Below are 14,228 nucleotides of genomic sequence, written 5' to 3'. Positions count from 1 at the left end.
CTATGGCCACTACAAGGGTGGCTCACTGCCACAGTAGCAGCCACAGCCACTGAGAAAGTGGCCCACCTTCCACTCAACTGCATCAACACAAGGAGGGTCACCTGCAGAGCCCAGAAAAAGAGGAGGAAATCTCCCTTCTCAAAGCCCACTCCAGAGTAATAGAAAGTGCAACTGCTCTATCAGATGACCAGACATCAATGTAGAGAAACTAGAAATATGGAAAACCAAGAAAATATGACACCATCAAAGAAATACAGTAGTTCTCAAGTACCAGATCTCAAAGACGAGAGAACCCTTAAAATGACTGTAAAGGAATTCTGAGCAACAGTCTTAAGGAAACTCAGTGAGGTATTAGAAGACTCAGACAACACAATGAAACAAGAAAAAATATCCAGGATACAAAGGATGAAATTTACAAAGAGATTAACACCCTAAAAAGGAATGTCGCAGAACTCCTGGCACTAAATGATTCATCAATTAAATAAAAACACAACCCAGAGCTTAAGCATCAGGTTAGGGCAGGCAGAAGAAAGAAGTTCTGATCTTGAAGATAGTCTTTTCAAAATAACACAGGCAAACAGAAAAAAGAAAAGGAAAAAAGATTTAAAAAAATAAAGGTAATCTAAGAGAGCTAGCAGAAAACCTTAAGTGCACAAACATATGAGTCATGGTTGTTTTGGAAGGGGAGGAAAAAAGAATCATGGTTGTTCCAGAAGGGGAGGAAAAAAGTCATTGAAAACCTATTCAACAAAATAATAGCAGAAAACTTCCCAGGTGTAGAGGGAAAACTAGAAATCAATAACAAGTGAAACCCTGGAAACTATACAAATAAATGGAAATTAAACATTATGCTCCTGAATGACTTATGGGTCTGAGAAGAAATTAAACAGGAAACCAAAAAATTTCTTGAAACTAATGAAAATAAAGATACATCATACCAAAACTTGTGGGATACTGCAAAAGCAGTACTAAGAGGGAAGTTTATTGCAATAAATCCTGACATTAAAAGAATAAGTGGGAGCTAAAAATAAAAAAATATTTAAAAAGAAAGCAAGATACAACAATCACAATAATTCCCTTAACTTTCAAAAGGAGAGAACAGAACTGAGGCCACCAGGGAAGCTAGTGGGAAAAGGAAGGGGGGTGGTTAGTGAGGGATTGGTAAAGGGCCACAAAAAATGAGTGCATTGTGTAATGATGAGTATAGTAATTATCCTGATTTGAGCATCACATGTTGCACACAGGTATTGATTTTCAATGCCATACCTCACAGATATGCTCAGTCAATTATGTTTCAATTTTTTTTTATTCCCCCTTTTTTTTGTCTTTTTTCGTGACCGGTAACGGGATCGCAACCCTCGGTGTCGCACCCGTACCGCAACCGGCAACAGGATCGCAACCCTCAGTGTCGCGCCCGCACTGTGCTCAACCAGTGAGCGGACCGGTCTCTACATGGGATCCGAACCCTCGGCGGGAGCGCCGCCACGCTCCCAAGCACCGCATTCTACCGAGTGCACCACCGGGCCGGCCCACGTTTCAATTTTAAAAAAGGGGAAAAAAATAAAGAGCTGCCAATGGCAAAAAATATATAAATTATTGATTAAAGAAAAGAAAGTATTTGTTCTCAGTGTTATCAAGTATATAATTTGAATTAATAGAGGTTAAATAAACAGCATCAGTCACTGTTTCAGAATGATTTGGTTAGTTGTAAAGCTTTACACTTGCTGCTAAGTAAATAAAATTTGTAAAACTCTGCAAAAAAAGTTACATAGAAGTGGAATGTATGACAACAATAGCACAAAGAATAGGAGGAGAAATGGAAGTACAGTGTTGTAAGATTCTTTTTCTTTTTCCTTTTTGTCTTTTTTCGTGACCGGCAACGGATCGCAACCCTCAGTGTCGCGCCCGTACCGGACTGGGACCGGCAACGGGATCGCAACCCTCGGTGTTGCGCCCACACCTCGCTCAGCCAGTGAGCGGCCAGTCTGTATGTGGGATCCGAACCCTCGGCGGGAGCGCCGCCACGCTCCCAAGCAGCACACTGTAGCAGTGCGCCACCGGGCCGGCCCTGTAAGATTCTTAAGTATGTAAAATGGTATATTATTTGAAGGTAGAATGTATTAAGTTAAAGATGAATACTTTAAATACCACAGCAAATACTAAAAAAAGTGATATAGCTAATAAGCCAATGGAAAGATAAAATTGAATAATAACCATAATTAATCCAAAATAAAGAAGCAAAAGAGGGAAAACCTGATTGGGGAATGAGAAAACAAGTGGTAAGATAGTAGAGTTAAATGCAACAATTTGAATAATTCAATTAAATGTGCATGGCCTAAATACTCTAATTAAAAGGCAAAGATTTTGAGAGTGATGTCATGAAGATGGAAGAGTAGAAGATACCTAGCATCACTCCTCCCCACAAGTAAGCAATTTACAACACTTAAAAAGCAAAGACTGCCAACCTGGAACTTCTGGAGATGGGGGAAGAGGAAGAGAGACTTGTGGAGTCTGTGAATGTGCAAGAGGCCATGGGAAAAGAGAGTAGGAATGGCTCTGATCATTCTGAGCCCCAGCCACTTATCAGACAGCCTGGTACAGCATGGGCAATGGCTGCAGCACACAGATCAGCTTGGCAAAACTGCAGCAACACCCTTTGCATGAATTTGCTTGGAGTCTGCAAGGGAGAGGAGGGCTTCTTAGTGCACTATATCACCCCACAGGTCAGAAAGACCACTGGCAGGGTTCCCTTGGGACCACACAGGAGCAAGCAGCCACAGCTGACCAGAGGAAGGAGCCACCTAAAGGCCAGTGAATCATTGTGAGGGATGCATACATGGCCTCCCCCAAGGGAAGCAGTGAGAGTGCAGGAGAAAAGCTGGCCCACCAGGGGAACATTGGGATGCAGCACAGTCAGCTGATCTCAGAGGAAATTGGTCAGGGTGATAGAACTGCAGGGGTTGAAGTCTGTATGAAAGACTCAGTCCTGGGCCAGAATTTCCATACAGCCCAGACCCAGAAGTGATTAATGATCTGCACAAAAATCCTTCTCCTGAGAATCACCAGCAAAGCAGCAATTTAGTTCAAGCAAAGAGCTCAAGTTCTGGTGTCCACATGAAGCTCCTCATTTGTGAATTAACAACAGGACAACACATTAGTTCCAGTGCAGAGTCTAAGCAGTGGTAGTAGCTATTAGTCCACCACAGAATGGAAAAAAAAAAACGAAACAAACCTAAAAAACAAACAAACAAAAATCCCACAGACCAGAGTCAAAGCTCTGATTCGGACCATAAAGGTCTAACACCAGCAAAAACACCTATAAAACCTAGAAAAGGTAGCAGTCTTATCAAATGCTTAGGAACTAATGTAAAGACACAAAGATCTAGAACAGAGAAGTATTTCACCACCAAAGGAAACTAACAAAGCATCAGCAATGGACCCAGAGGAACAGCAGATCTATAAAATATCTGACAGAGAATTCAGAATAACTCTCTTAAGGATGTTCAGTGAGATACAAGAAAATGCAGATAGGAAATTAAATGATATCTGGAAAACAATTCAGGACCAAAACGAGAAACTTGACAAAGGTATATAATTAATAATAATAATAATAATAATAATAATAATAATAATAATAATAATAATAATAATAATAATAATAATAATAATAATAATAATAATAATAATAATAATAATAATAATAATAATAATAATAATAATAATAATAATAATAATAATAATAATAATAATAATAATAATAATAATAATAATAATAATAATAATAATAATAATAATAATAATAATAATAATAATAATAATAATAATAATAATAATAATAATAATAATAATAATAATAATAATAATAATAATAATAATAATAATAATAATAATAATAATAATAATAATAATAATAATAATAATAATAATAATAATAATAAACTCTGCCAAATAGTACTCTTTAGAATACTTTATCTGAGTTGAAAAACTTGATAGAAACATCCAACAGAAGAGTTAATCAAATAGAGAAAAGAATCAGTGAGCTCAAAGACAGAATATATAAAATCATCCAATCAGATAACCAAAAAGAAAAATGAATAAGAAAAAATGAAACAGAAATAGCAAATATGGGACTCCCTCAAGTGAAATAACCTCCGAATAATTGGCATACCTGAAGGAGAAGAAAAAAGAAGAGATGTAGAAGGCATATTCAAGGAAATAATGGTAGAAAATTTCCCAGGTTAGGAGAAAGATGACAGTTTCCAGATACAAGAAGCTCAGAGGTCTCCAATAAAATTCAGTCCAAAGAGGAGCATGCCAAGACACAACGCAGTCAAATTATTAAAAACCAAGGACAAAGAGAATAACTGAGAGCAGCAAGAGAAAAGAAACACATAATATTCAATGGAGTCCCAATACATCTCTTAGTGGATTTCTCAGTAGAAACCTTACAGGCCAGAAGAGAATGGGGTAATATATTTAAAGTGCTGAAGTAAAACAGCTTTCAGCCAAGACTTCTGTATTCAGGAAAACCAACCTTTCAAATATGAAGGAGAAATAAAGTCTTTCCCAGACAACCAAAAGCTAAGAGAATTCATCAACACTAGACTTGCCTTACTAGAAATGCTAAAGAGAGTTCTTCAATCTGAAAGAAGATGATGTTAAAAAGTAGCAAGAAAACATGTGAACGTTCATAACTTATTAGTAAAGTAAGTACACAGAAAATTTCAGAATACTCCAATGTTGTATAAACACTGTGGTGAATAAACCATTTATATCCTTAGTATAAAGACTAAAGGACAAACCTAACGAGACAATAACAAAGACAACAACCATTTAAGAGGCAGGCAATCTTAAAAGATGTAACTTGGAAGAACAAAATATCAAAAAGTTGGGGGTGGGAATGACATCAAAGCAAAAAATTGGGCTTTCTTTTTTTCTTAGATATCAAAGTTAAATAGTTCTTAGTTTAAAATAATTTGTTATAATTATAACAGGTTTTTTGTAAGCCTTGTGGTAACCATAACACAAAAAGTTATGAGATATACAAAAAATAAATGGTGAGAAATCAAAATATACTGCTAGAGAAAATCACTAACCATGCAAGAAGACAGGAAGATAGGAAAAAAGTATCTGCAAAACAAGAACAACAACAACAAACCCATAAAAAACAAAATAGCAGTAACACGTCCCAATTATCAATAATAACCCTCAATATAGTCCCTATATATCAATATAAATGGATAGGTGCCCCAATTAAAAGATAAAGAATGGCTGAATGGACTATAAAACAGGAACCAACAATATCCTGCCTACAAGAAACTCACTTAATTGATAAAGACACGCACTGGCTCAAAGTGAAGAGATAGAAAAAGATATTTCATGCAAATGGAAACCACTTATTTCAGATAAAATAGACTTCAAGCCAAGGAAGGTAAAAAAAAAAAAAAAGATAAAGAAGGTCACATATAATGATAAAGGGGTTAATTGAACGAGAGGATACAACAATTCTAAATGCGTATGCACCTGACTCTGTAGCACCCAGTTAAATAAAGCAATTACTATTGGACCTAATGGGAAAGATAGACTCCAACACAATAATAGTTGGGGACTTTAATACCCACTTTCAGCAAAGTACAATTCATTCAGACAGAAAATCAACCAGGAAACATCAGAATTAATCTCTACTAGAGGCTGACTGAATCCAACAGATATTTATAGAATATTTCATCCAACAGATGCAGAATACACATTCTTCTCAGCAGTACATGGAACATTATCTAGAATAGATCAATGTTAGGACACAAAACAAGTCTTAACAAGTTTTCAAAAATCTAAATCATATCAATTAAGTTCTCCAATCACAATGGAATAAAACTAGAAGTCAACCACAAAAGGGACACTAGAAACCATATGAATACACGGAAATTAAGCAATATGCTCCTAAACAACAAACGGGTCAAGTAAGAAATCAAGAAGGAAATTAAAAAATTCCTGGGGATAAATGAAAATGAAAACACACATATTGGAAACTATGGGATACAGTAAAGCCATTCTAAGAGGGAAGTTTACAACAGTAAATGCCTATATCAAAAAAGAAAAAAGACTCCAAATAAGCAACCTAATGGTACACCTCAAGGAGCTGGAAAAACAAGGACAAACCAAACCCCAAGTCAGTAAGATAGAATAACAAAGATCAGAGCAGAAATAAATGAATTAGAGATTTAAAAAAAACATACAGATCAATGAAACAAAGAATTGGTTTTTCAAAAAGATAAACAAAATTGATAAACCTTTAGGTAGACTAATGAAGAAAAAAGAGGGAAGGCTCAAATAAATAAAATCAGAAATGAAAAAGGAGACATTACAACTGATACCACAGATAAGAGACTGCTACAAACAGCTATATGTGAACAAACTGGAAAACCTGGAAGAAGTGGATAAATTCTTGGACATATACAACTTACCAAGGTTGAACCATGAAGGGCTAGAAAACCTAAACATAAACCAACAAGAAGTAATGAGATTTAAGCAGAAATAAAAATTCTCCCAACAAAGAAAACCCCAGGACCAGATGGCTTTACTGCTGAATTCTACTGAACATTTCAAGAACTAATACCAATTCTTCTCAAACTTTTCCAAAAAATTGAAGGAGGGGGAATACTTCCAAATTTATTCAATTAGGCCAGCATTTGGCACCCTAATACCAAAACCAGAAAAAGACACACACACACACAAAATAAAGCTACAGACCAATATCCCTAATGAATACAGATGTGAAGATTCTCAAAAAAATACTAGCAAACAGAATCCAACAACACATTAAAAATATCATTCATCACAACCAAGTGGGATTTATCCTAGGGATGTAAGGATGATTCAACATATGTGAAACATCACATCGACTGAATCAAGGGAAAAAAACCATATGATCATCTCAATAGATACAAAAAAAGCATTTGATAAAATCCAACACCACTTCATGATAAAAACACTCAATAAATTAAGTATAGAAGGAATGTACCTCAACACAATAAAAGGCATATATGACAAACTGATAGCTAATGTACTGAAAGGACAAAAACTGGAGGCTTTTCCTTTAAGAGCAGGAACAAGACAAGGATGCCCACTTTCTGCACTCTTATTCAACATAGTACTAGAAGTTCTAGCCTGTGCAATAAGACAAGAAGAAGCAATAAAGTTCACCCAAATTGGAAAGGAGGAAGTCAACTATCCCTTTTTGCAGATGACGTGATCATATACATAAAAAGCCCTAAAATCTCTACAAAAAAATTGCTAGAACTAATAAATAAATTTATGGCAGGATAAATGGCATGGATACAAAATCAACACACACAAATCAATAGCTTTTCTTTTTTTTTTAAACTTTTTTTTATTGTATCATAATTGATTATATATATTTTTGGGATTCAATGTTGATCAAATCAATTTTGCTAATATGTATATTGTTACAAATTGTACTTATTATTTATGCCCCTTGTCCAATCTCTCCCCATCCCCCTTTCCCTCCCCCCCCACCACTGATAACCCTAGATTTCCTCTCCCCCTCTAAAAGAGTAATGGTTACTCTGTTGATTTGTTGCCTAGGTGATCTGACCAATGCTGAGAGGTGTTCAGGTCTCCCAACATTATCATAGAGCAGATGCTTCTTCTGTCACTCTGGAATGGGCCTTGTGGAGAGAGACATCCTCTTCTTTTCTTTGGTCTCTGCTGGTGACTCTCCTTGTGTCAATGCACTCCAGTGGCTGTTGGACCATCTACATGGTGATTGTGATGTCTAGCCACTTTCGTGGCAGCCATGGTTACTGTGGTGGCTGTGGTGGGCTACGCACATGGAGGTGATGTTTTTGGCATGCTCCTTGGCACTGGTGGTATGCCTGGTTGTGGGCGGGAACTAATTTTTTGTCCTTTGTTTACTTCTAAAATGTGGGAACTTCCTGTGGGAACCAGTACTTGAGCTCTGTGGTTGAGCTAAATTGCTGCTTTGCTGCTGTTTCTCTAGGGAAGGCTTTTTGTGCAGCTCAGGGTTTACTGGTTGACCTTATAGGTACTTCCAGCTCTCCAGTGACCAGGTGCACCTGGGTTGTGTAGAAACTCTGATCTGGGCCTGAGTTTCTTCATCAAACTGTACCCCATGTAATTCTGCATTCCCGACCATCTCCTCTGAGTGGTCCTGCACTGATTGGGGGCCGGATCGGCTGTCCTTGCTGTGTCTCAGTGCTCTCCCAGTGGGGCCATATCCCCCACTGCCTGAGCTCCAAACACTTCCTATGGGATGGGACCTGCACTGGATCCCTGTGATGACTCATTGGCCTCTGAATGGCTCCCCTTTTTCAGCTGTTTTGGCTCCTTCCTCCTGTGTGGGTCCATGGGAACCCTATTAGTAGTCTTACTGTCCTGGGGGTCACCAAGGCCCTCTTCTCCCTTGACACATACGAGCAACTTCATCTGAAGGGCACCGTTGTGGCTTCTGCTTGCTCCTGCTCCACGCACTCAGCAGCTTCAGTGTTAAAGCAGCCGTGGCCCCAAATGCCCCAAGCAGTTTTTTTCTTTCTTTCATCGTGGTTTCTCCCGCTGTCATGAACTCCGCAGGTCTCTCTTCCTCTTCCCCTGGGCTCCAGTGGCCCCAGCTTGGCTGATGTTACATTTTTATAGTTGTAAATTGGTTGATTTGTGTGAGAGAGTGATGCTGGGGACCGTCTATTCCGCTGTTTTTACTGGAACTCCCTCAAATCAATAGCTTTTCTATACACCAATAATGAAAAAGGTGAAGAAGAAATCAAGAAAGTAATTCCATTCACAATCGTTACCAAAAAAATTTAAATAGGTAGGAGTAAATTTAATGAAGGAGGTGAAAGACCTCTACAATGAAAATGATAAAACTTTAGTAAAAAAAAAAAAAACTGAAGAGGACACAAATAAATGGAAAGATATCTATGTTCATGGGTTGAAAGAAGTAACATCATCAAAATGTTCATATTACCCAAAGCAATCTACACATTCAATGCAATTCCTATCAAAATATCAATGACATTCTTCACAGAAATAGAAAAATGATCTTAAAATTTGTGTGGAATCACAAAAGACCACTTAGAGCTAAAGCAATCCTGAATAAAAAGAACAAAGTTGGAGGCAGCACACTTCCTGACTTCAAAATATCTGATAAAACTGATTTTTGACAAAGGAGCCAAGAATATACATTGGGGAAAGGACAGCCTTTTCTTTTTTTGTCTTTTTTCGTGACCGGTAACAGGATCACAACCCTCAGTGTCGCGCCCGTACCGCAACCGGCAATGGGATCACAACCCTCGGTGTCGCGCCCGCACTGTGCTCAACCAGTGAGCGGACCGGTCTCTATATGGGATCCGAACCCTCAGCGGGAGGGCCGCTGCACTCCCAAGCGCCGCACTCTACCAAGTGTGCCACCGACTGTGCTCAACCAGTGAGCGGACCGGTCTCTATATGGGATCCGAACCCTCAGCGGGAGGGCTGCTGCACTCCCAAGCGCCACACTCTACCAAGTGTGCCACCAGCCGCACTCTACCAAGTGTGCCACCGGGCCGGCCCAGGACAGCCTTTTCAATAAATGGTGCTGGGAACTCTGGATATTGACATGCAGAAGACTGAAATAGACTCCGATCTCTCACCAGACACAAAAATCAACTCAAAATGCATTAAAGACCTGAAACTATGAAAATACTAGAAGAAAACAGGGGAAATGCTACATGAAATAGAAATGGGCAGCGCTTTTGTGAGTAGGACTACAAAGGCATAGGCAACTAAAGCAAAAATACACAAATTGGACTACATCAAACTAAAAAGCTTCTGCACAGCAATGGACACTATCAACAAAGTGAAGAGACAACCTACAGAATGGGAGAAAGTGTTTGCAAACTACACATCAGATAAGGGGCTGGTATCCAGACTATATAAGGAACTCAAACAACTCAATAGTGAAAAAACGAAATAACCCAATTAAAAAACGGGCAAAGGACTTGAACAGACGTTTCTCAAAAGAAGACATACAAATAGCCTACAAGCACATGAAAAAAATACTCAAATCACTAATCATCAAGGAAATGCAAATTAAAACTACAATGACATATCATCTTACCCCAGTTAGAATGGCTATTACCAACAGAAAAGAAAATAACAAATGTTGGCAAGGATGTGGAGAAAAGAGAACTCTCCTACATTGTTGGCTAGAACGTAAATTGGTATAGTCATTGTGGAAGACAATATGGAAGTTCCTCAGAGAACTAAAACTAGGTTTACCAAATGACCAACCTATCCCACTACTGGGTAAATACCTGAAGGAAATGGAATCAATATCAAAACGACACCTGCTCTCCTATGTTCATCACAACACTATACACAATAGCCGAGAGATGGAATCAACTTAAATGCCCATCAAAGGATAAATAGATTTTTTTTAAAAAGCTGTGGTATATATACACGATGGAATACTATTCAGCTATAAAGTGAAATGATATCCCATTATTTTAAGCCATGTGGATGAAAACTAGAAACCATCATGTTAAATGAAGTAAGTCAAGCACAGAAAGACAAATACTGCATAATCTCACGCATATGTGGAATTAAAAAAATGGTGGTTCTCACAGAAGTATAGTAGAATAATGATTACCAGATGCCAGGAGGGGAGGAGGGTTGGGCTGGGGGAAGAGTAGTGGTGCACTAATAGGTACAACACTATGCTATCTACCCTAAGTGAGTCATTGTGCAGTATATGCACGTATGGAAACAGTACAGTGTACCCCACAGATATGTACAAGTAAATGTTTTTTTAAAAAGGCAAAAATTTTTAGAATGCACAAAAAATGTATAGGCCAACCGCATACTGCATACGTGACACCCACTTTAAGTATAAAGACAAAGGTAGGTAAAATGTAAAAACATTAGAAAATAGTGTTAAGTGTGGGAATGTTGGTGGTTATATTAATATCAGAAATATAGAACTTCAGAATAAAAAATATTAGCAGGGCTAAAGAAGGATAGTTAGTAATGATAAAAGGGTCAATTCATCAAAAACAATCCTAAATATAGATGTAAACCCTAAATATAACAATTCTAAAGTGTATGCACCTAATAAAAAAAGCTACAAAACACATAACACAAAAATGATAAAAATAAAATCAGAAATAAATGCACAGTTCCATTTTAATATTTCCACACTATTCTCTCAGTAAACACTAAAACAATTAGACAAAAAATGTCATTAAGGATATGGGAGGGCCGGCCCGGTGGCGCACTGCTACAGTGCACCACTTGGGAGTGCGGCGGCGCTCCCGCCGAGGGTTTGGATCCCACATACAGACTGGCCACTCACTGGCTGAGCGAGGTGCGGGTGCAGCACCGAGGGTTGTGATCCCGTTGCCGGTCCCGGTCCGGTGCGGGCGCGACACTGAGGGTTGCGATCCGTTGCCGGTCACGAAAAGAGACAAAAAGGAAAAAAAAAAAAAAAGGATATGGGAGACCTGAATAACACTACAAACCAACCAAAGTGATCTAACTGACATCTTTAGAATGCTCCACCCAACAGCAGCAGAATACATATTATTTTCAAATGCACATAGAACATTTCATATGATAGATTATACCTTGATTTATAAACAAGTCTCAATAAAAGAAGGGTTAAAATTATACAAAACACATTCTCTGATAACAGAATTAAATTAGAAACCAATAACAGAAAAATATGTGGAAAATCCCAAATATTTGGAAATTAAAAAGCACAGTTCTAAATAGCACCTTGGTTAAAAATGAGTTAAAAAGAAACTTAGAAAATATTTTGAATGGAATGAATATGAAAACACATCGTACCAAAATTTGTGTGATACAGCAATTAGAGGATAATTTGTAGCATTCCGTAATTAGAAAAGAGGAAAACTCTAAAATCAATTATTTAAGCTCCAATCTTAAGAAGCTAGAAAAAGACGAGTTAATTAAATTCAAGATTAGTAATAAGAGCGAAATAAATGTAACAAAAAATGGACAAACAATAGGGAAAATTAAAAAATTCAAAGGCTGCTTCCTTAAAAAGTTTGATATATTCATAAACTTCTAGCTGGATGGATCAAGAAAAAGAGAAGACTCGAATCACCAATATCAGTAATAAAAACGATACATCACAGCAGATCAAACAAATGCTAAAAAGATCATAAGGGAATATTATGAAAATGCCAATAAATAAAAAATGTCAATAAATTTGACAATTTACATTGTTAAATTAAATTAAATTTGGCCTAAACCTTCCTCCATATTTTGAGTCCCCACCTAGGGAACTGCAACCTAAGTGTGTGATTAAACTGCAGCCTAACTTAAGAGTATATTTTTGAAACAAATAGCTGAGTCTCAGCCAATCACCACAGCTGAGCTTCAGCCAATCACAGGCTGCTAACTGATCATCACATGGCCCTATGATGCAAAGCCCTCCTCATACCATACTCAAATAAGACAAACATGAGCTGTAACCAATCAAGCTGTTTATGTATGTCACTTACAGTTTCTGTCTATAAATAGTGCCTGCCCACCTGGGTAGAGCTTTCTGAACCTGTTCTGGTTCTGAAGGCTGCCCTAATTATGAATCATTCTTTGCTCAAATAAACTCTGTTAAATTTAATGTCTAAAATTTTTAACAACATGAAGTAGAAACATTTCTTGGAAGACTCAAATTACTAAACCTGACTCAAGAACAATCCTGAATCAATTAAAGAAATTGAGTTTGTAATTAAAAAAAAATAAAAACCTTCTCACGAGAATATTCCAGGACATATGGCTTCACTGGTAATTCAATCATACCTTTAAGGAAGAAATAGTATTAATTCTATGCAAACTTTTTCAATAAAAGAGGAGAAGAGAACATATCCAAATAATTTATAAGTCCAGTATAGTCCAGTATAAAACCAAACAACGATATAGGAAAAGAAAACATAGACCCATATTCTTCACATAGACACAAAAATTCTTTTTTTGTAAAGCTTATTTATTTATTAAAATTACTATTTTATTTTACATTCTGTGACGTTGTTGTGGAGCTGTTGGGGAGGAGGAGGAAAGGGGAAGGAAATAGGGTGGAAGAAGGAGGAAGGAGGAGGGGCTGGGTTGAGACCTGTGGCACCCCCCTCATTCTGGCAGGGGAGACCAGGGGGCTTCCAGCGCTGGCCAGGTCATTGCTGGGCTGGGTGCAGATGTCAGAGGGGTGAGGTTGAAGCCCTTGCCCCTCCTACCATCCAGCTCAGAGCCCAGGGTGCTTCCTCTGGTGGCTCAATGGTCGTCACTGGTTGGTTGTGGGTGTCGGTGGGGCAAGACACAAAAATTCTTAACAAAATATTATAAAATTAAATCCAACAATATATTAAAAAGGATAACATAGCATGACCATTAGAGTTTATGCCAGGAATGAAAGGCTTGTGTGACATTCAAAAATCAATGTAATTCTCCATTTTAACAGAATAAAGGAGAAAAATTATATGATTGTATCAATAGATGCAGAAAAAGGAAGGCATTTGCTCATTTACAATAATAACTCTTAGAAAACTAAGAATAAGGGCTGGCCCGGTGGCGCACTGGAGAGTGCGCCACTTGGGAGTGTGGCGGTGCTCCCGCCGAGGGTTCGGATCCCATATGGAGACCAGTTCCTGTTCACTGGCTGAGCGCGGTGCCGGCGCAACACTGAGGGTTGCAATCCCCTTGCCAGTCCCCGGTACGGGCGCGACACCGAGGGTTGCGATCCCGTTACCAGTCAGTAAAAAAAAAAAGACAAAAAAAGGAAAAAAGAAAAAAAAAAAAGAAAAGAAAACTAAGAATAAAAGGGAATTTCTTCAACCAGATAAGGAGCATGTGTGAAAACCAACAACTGACATAAGATATTTTCAACTTTTGGGGGAGCATTTTACTTCTTCCATAAAACGATTAAATTACCTGTCCTGAGAGTGGGGTTTAGTGAAGAAGTTTCCTACTGGAAAAATATGAAATGCTGAATATTGTGTAAGCAGTTTCTATGCATTCTATATAAATGAAACTACTAATTGTATAATGCTTTTATCAAAGAAAAGAAGATGGCACCAAGTGGGTGTGCTGAACAAAAAGCCAGGTTTGCAGAGAAGAAATGTTTCTAACAGAAAAATTAAAAACAAGAGCTTGAAATAATGATGGGATATCCAGATGGATGAGCCCAGCACTTATCCTAA

The sequence above is a fragment of the Galeopterus variegatus genome, unplaced genomic scaffold, assembly GCF_000696425.1.
Source record: "Galeopterus variegatus unplaced genomic scaffold, G_variegatus-3.0.2 Scaffold4075, whole genome shotgun sequence".
NCBI lineage: Eukaryota > Metazoa > Chordata > Mammalia > Dermoptera > Cynocephalidae > Galeopterus > Galeopterus variegatus.
This window is presented reverse-complemented; position numbering follows the sequence as displayed.